General features: G+C 33.2%; 1 long non-coding RNA gene across 2 annotated transcripts; it reads right to left on the bottom strand.

Annotated features, from left to right (window-relative positions):
* Positions 1–2,825: 2,825 nt before the first annotated feature.
* On the bottom strand, positions 2,826–5,978 carry LOC130461957 (uncharacterized). 2 transcript variants are annotated; one of them, XR_008922028.1, is made up of 3 exons: positions 5,672–5,927; positions 4,700–4,852; positions 2,826–3,119 (listed from the first exon to the last, which is right to left on the bottom strand). It is a non-coding gene; the product is annotated as an uncharacterized lncRNA (long non-coding RNA). The 2 variants fall into 2 exon arrangements; XR_008922027.1 differs by having other exon boundaries at positions 4,700–5,978.
* Positions 5,979–6,527: the final 549 nt, after the last annotated feature.

Consider the following 6,527-nt stretch of genomic DNA (forward strand, 5'->3'; position numbering starts at 1 on the left):
ACTGAAGTTTGAAAAAATAAATTGAAAAATCATTTATTAAATATAGATTTTAGATTTTTCAAATTTAATTTTAAATCAAAACAAAACAGAAGTTCCATTAGAAACAATGCAAGGAACACGCAATTAATTAATGTATGCACACAAAGAAGGTCTAAAGGAATAGATATTTACCTTAGAAGATCGCCTGTTACACCTTGACTGACTTTTATTCAACAATAAAAGTCAGATCTGCCTTGTTCCTTTGAATGGGTAGGATCGAGTTCCTTTCATCAAGTTTCTTGTAATTGTTCCTCCTTCCAGGAACTTAACTCAGCAGGGTTGCCTGCTTATCAGCGATTTCCGGCTCTGATACCAAATGTTATTTGGATGGAACACTACAAGAGGGGGGGTGAATTGTAATATGGAACTTGCTAGCCAATTTTTGCGGAATTATAAAGAACATAAGCAAGTAGAGAAACAATGCAAGAGAGATTTTACGAGGAAACTTTCCAGGGCCCAACTGGAAAGAAAACCTCGACCCACTAGGGATTTCAACTCAAACTCTTTTCACTATAGGGCAACAACTCAGTTACAATCCTATAAGAAACTTGGCCATTACTTGAGTTCCTCTACGAACTCAAGTTCCCAATAGTTGTTCCCTCAAACAACTACGCTCTCACTGACTTCCCTAGAAGTCTCTCTTGACTCTTACACTTCACTCAAAGCCTCTCTGCTTCTCTCTCATAGACTTCACTCAAAGCCTACCCAAATACATATCAGGAACTCACTCACGTTCCTGCCCCATACACATCAGGAACTCACTCAAGTTCCAGCCCAAAACTTGATACAAGAATTCACTCAAACCCTTGACCAATTCCCCATTACAAGAGTTCACTCAACCCTTGACCAACTCTCAAAATATTGATGATTGATAATTGATTAGTATCCCTCTATAATGTAGCACGTGAATAATGGGGAACATGTCACTCGTAGGAACTTGGAACTCGTAGGAACTGACTCAAAAATGTGGAATGAAAAACATATTCTTCTATAACATTATTCCACAGCCAACCCTTATGGAATGACACAAGTCAGACACTTTGGAATGAAGATATAAGCCTCTATTTATAGCGTGTACAAGACTTAACCATAATCCCACTAATTCCTCCACTAACAGTAAGTTTCCTAACTTCTAGGCACTTACCCATGATCAGTTAGTTGGGGAAAAACTTGGGGAGAAAGCAGTCAAAGTCTTGGGCACAACTTATACCACGTTTACAGTAAAACAGTTAGAGTAAAAATAGGAAATAAAAAGAAAATAAATACTTGGAGAAAAAGCAACGTTTTATCAAAACATAATCCAGGAGATATTTTTCCAAAACTCACTTTTTATTTATTTTCTTATGCAAAAATATTTTACTGAAAACCTTTTCATAAACGTGAAATAAATACATGAGATTTCGTTCGTGCAGGAACTTGCATTACAAGTTCCAACACTCACAAACTCATTATACGTATTTTAAATTTTGACTCTTTATTTTCCAAAAGCAGGTAAGATAAAAATAAATAAAAGATGAAATTAAAATCAGAATCCTAATTAAAGTTGATTTAATTTAAAACTTATCTTTTATTTAAAACTAAATCTTATCCTAAAATAACTAGTGCATATTATCTAAAACTCTTAACCAAGTAGAGATTTATTAAGAAACAAAACTCTAAATAAATCCCTACAGATTACGATAATAATATGCAACATATTCACTGACTCTTAGATGCTTTTGACTCTAAGTTCCACGAGTTCCTTTTGACACCTTGTTCCATTACCTTTCACGCTACTACATACTTACATGAATCCTAGAAAATAAACTCTTATTTCCTGTCTTCATGTTCCATGCTGCTCCGCATGTTGGTTGTTCCACCTCTGGAACTTCTCGAACCATGTTCCCATCAGGAACTTATTTATGCCTGCTTGATCAGTTTCTCTGATTGTCCAAGTCTACATGCTTTGGCCTTCTCTTGTTCCTGCTCTGGAACTCCTGGTTTTCTTAGCATAGAAACTTAAACATTTATTAGTTAAGTTTGCCTGTCATCATCAAAACCCTGTGGGTCAACAGATGAAATTATCGGATTTGCAACTTTTTGTTGTATAACATCAATTAGTATATAAAAAATGACATAGAACGGGTCAGGATATGACTTACCCATGTCTTTAAGAATATTTGAATCTTCGTTTTTGAAAAATAATTCAGTTAATTAAATAGCGTAGGGGAAAGTTGTATTGTTTTGTTGTTGGACATTCAAAAAAGAAGAAAATAGGAATCACTACCTCAAAAACCCCAAAAGAAACCACCTAAAAATCACATAAGAGACCTCATGAGAGGTGGTCTCAGAATCACATGTCTCAGAATCACATTTTTTGGTGGTTTCTTTGTTAAAAATAAGAAACCACCTGTCCTAGAATGGTGGTTATTTATATATTAAATGTATTATTTAATTAACCTATATAAGCAACGACTTATTCCAGAAAAGTGGTTTCTTTATAAAATCAAAAAGACCACCTCGATCGAAAAGAGGTCTCTTTATTTTTATTTAAAAAACCAACTTTGCTGAAAAGAGGTCTCTTATATTGTGTTGGACGTAAATAATCAATATACCTAAAAAGACCACTTTTTCTGGAAAAGAGGTTTCTTAAGCTAATTTTTCTTTTCCTTTTTTTTTTTTTTGCGTTGAATTGTACTGTACGTCTATTTCTTATTATGCGTACGACCCTATATTTCGGTTCGAGGCCTGTAGCTATGTTTTGCCACTTGATAGTACTATTTTTTTTTTACAAAAGTATAACATACTTATAATACCAAAATAATCCAAACCTTTTAATTAATCCCAAAAAAATATTACAAAAAATGTTTACACCTAAAGGTAATTAATATTTTGTCCTATAATCTTCTCTGTAAAGAAATACAAAATTCTAAAATAAAAATAAAGTCATAAATCCTGTATGTCACATCAGTGTCTTCATAATCCATACCATCTTTGGACTCTTCATTTAGTTCCTTATGCTCGGACACATGGGTAACCAATAAATCCCTTAACTCATCAATCTTCACTTGAGAATAAGTAGTAGGTACTCCACTGTAGTACTATAAAACATCAGAAATTTGCATTAGTGTAGTGTTCATTGGTGTAGTTCTAGGACATGTATTTATAATAGTCGTAGTTTATACAAGCATGACATAGCAGGCACACAACAAACAGCCAAAACAACAAATAGCCAAAGAAACAAACCAACCACAAAAATAAACAACAACCAAGAATTAACAAAAACAACTACAACAAACCTCAGCAAACAAACAAGGATGCAAAAATAGTAAACTAACGCCTCATGGGATGAATATCCAGTGACTGAACACATAAATATAGTAGGCACAAGATATCAAGGTGAGCAACTGCTGACATTGGCATCACAATTTATTATCAGAAAAATGGTAATTTCACAATTGTACTTGATTGGTTAGAAGCAGCAAGGGGAAAGTCCCATAAATAATGTGCCTTTCATCTGTGTTCAACTAGAGTTTTAGTTATAAATTCTTCCCTAAATTTTCTGTTTCAATTTAATTAAACCAACCTTTGTTTCATTTGATTAAATTTAGTTTAGTTCGACTAAATTAAATTCAAATCATACATTTTCTTTGACAACATGACACAAGTAGTTTTTCAAAATCCAAAAAAAAGATACAGGACAAACAAGTAAATAGACAGATCACATCACATCACTCTTTTGCTTGACATTTTTTACAGAGCAACTTTCTTGCGTCTACTAATCCCAAAAGGCATCAGCTTAAATAAATCACTGGAAGCCAAAAATCACTACACATTGCCTTTTTGTCAAAACTTCAGGTTAACTTTTCGAATCAATGACAAAGAAAAAAAACACTCAGGCATAAAGTACCCATAGCTTCCACATAAAGTACAATTTATTGCAAACTTTAACCAACAATAGGCCAGTATTAGGTAAATTTCCCACAGGATCAGTAGGTGGTTTTAATGGGAATAAGAAATGAGAAGACAAAACGCATCAAAATATAAATTCGGCAAAACTATGAACGGGAGCTAGCAATTTGGACTGTTAAATGATACAAATGTAACTAACTACTTTATCAATCAAAGATACAAACAGCTAAGACACCTGAAAACGCAGGAAAGTAGTGAAAACGCCCCTTCACATTTTTGTTGTCAAATAATTACCAATCGAAATTTCACTGACAACCCATGATTTAAATTAACAACAGTGCAGAAACAGTATTTGTATAATTCTCCATCCCAGATTCATCAAGACATCAACAAATTAAACAATTACATTGACTATAATGAAAGTGATTAATTCAAAGATCTTGAGTAAAAGAGCAGTCTTTAAACATAGTCAATTCTCACTGTATTCTCAGACTTCTAAGACTTGTTTAGTAAGAAGAAAATGGATGGAAAGGAAATTACTTTCTAGCTGTTGGTTTCATCAGCTGTGCATAATTCATTGAAAAGAATAGGGTGTAACAACGATAGAGGATTATACATTTGTATTCGGCACTAAGATTCTAAGAAACTGTAATTGTAGTAACAATAAGACAAATAAAAATCCTTGGATCAACAACAAGGCAAAACAGTAACAAAACTAACAACAAGGCAAATGAAGAAAAACCAAGAAAAGAAACTTTCAGTTTTTTACCTGATGTGTTGCCCATACAGAACAGAACCATTTACTCTCAACAGTGAGCCAAAATCCATCATCTACATTGCTTACAACTGTGCTGATTAATCAAGTGCTTGCATTTGCTTATTGAAATTGCGAACCATGAAGAATACTCCCCCTTTGCATAGGCTACAAAATTTAAGGGAAGAAAATACGAGGGGTTAAAAAGCATGAACGTGATATCCACCTCTATTAGCATGTGATATGTTAAATACTCCACTTCTAAAACAATTCAAATTGAAAAATCAAAAGAATCCAAACTGAAAAACTCACCCCGAAACACCTTAGTTTTACTAGACCCAAACAAGTCATTATCCCCAATAGCATGCAATCCTCCAGGTCTACATTTCCTCTTATCTCTAACAGCAGAAAGAACATGACCAGCAACATAACTAGTAGTGGGTGTCGCTTTGACCACTTATGTTGAACCTCCTTGTATCTATGGAGGAACCAAATTTGGTTCCTTTCCACCTAAATCAGACCCACGCCCCCCAGATTTCCAAGAATACAAACAAGGAGTAGGATTTTCTTCAAGCTACAAGCACTTCTAGAAATAGGTTTTTCTGGTTTTCGCAAACTATTACATTTTTTCACCAAATTTCCACCATTTTCAATCAATTTACCCCTTAAATGCTTCACAGTAGGCGCAGATTTGGGGTTTTAGCAGCAAATAAAGATTTGGGCTTCCTATTATTAGCATTTTTAGCAACAATAGAACAGTGATTAGACAGAAAGAACCTGAGATCTTACCTCATACAAGCTACATTTGAAAGAACTTTTAGGGATTGAATGTTTTTAGGGATCGAAGATTGCGTTTTAATCAGCACCAAATACCATTTGCTAGAAATATAAGATAGAAATTTGAGATCATAATAGAAAATTGAGAGCAATTCAAATCAAAAAATAAAAATGAAACTACCAGCAAAATTTTAAGAAAAAATTACCTACCAAATTTGCTCGAGATCAATTCAAAGTGCAAACGATTATTGACATTGCAATTGATACTCCACAAACAAATCTTGAGCGAAATTCATATGATGAGAAAATTTTATCAACGAGATTCATATGGGGAAACATACCAGCGAAATTCAAGAAGAATTTTACCAAGAGAGAAATAGGTATTTAGGAAATGTTGAGGAACTGGAGAAATGAAGTGTGCGGGGGACGGTGGCCGGGTTAGGGTTTTTGAAAAAAAAAATCTTTTCACTTTTTTTTTTTTAAACAAAAGGTTTAGAGAAAGAGATTCTTTATCTATTTTTTCAATTTTTAAAATTGTTTATTTTTTTTTGTCAGAAACAAAGAAACCTCCTCTATAGGAAAACGGTTCCTTGTATTAAATAGAATATTTAAAGCATAAAAAGTGACCATTTTTATTACAAGGAGGTCTCTTATATTTCAATTAAAGAAACCACTTTTCTAAGATAATAGGTTTCTTTTATTAAGAAACCTCTTATTTTACCAAAGAAGTTAGTGATTCTTTTGGTTGATTTTGAGGTAGTGAATGTTAAATAAAATTTCAAAATCCATATTATACTTTTATTTATCTATTAATATATTCATGTTCATTAATACTTAGTAAAGTAGATTGATTTTATTTAGTAGGGAGTATATGAACTGATATTAAAATCATATAAATCGTGCATCGATGTGGAGCTTGTTAGGTTATGATACATATGACATTTACATAGATCATGCGGAAACAACCATTAACCCAGGAAACATATTATTTACACATAATCATATAGCATAATTAGATGCATACTCTTTGTTGCGTGCCCTCCCTAGCTGCGCCCGAACCGAACAA

This window comes from Spinacia oleracea, chromosome 5, assembly GCF_020520425.1.
Source record: "Spinacia oleracea cultivar Varoflay chromosome 5, BTI_SOV_V1, whole genome shotgun sequence".
In the NCBI taxonomy this organism is placed as follows: Eukaryota; Viridiplantae; Streptophyta; class Magnoliopsida; order Caryophyllales; family Amaranthaceae; genus Spinacia; species Spinacia oleracea.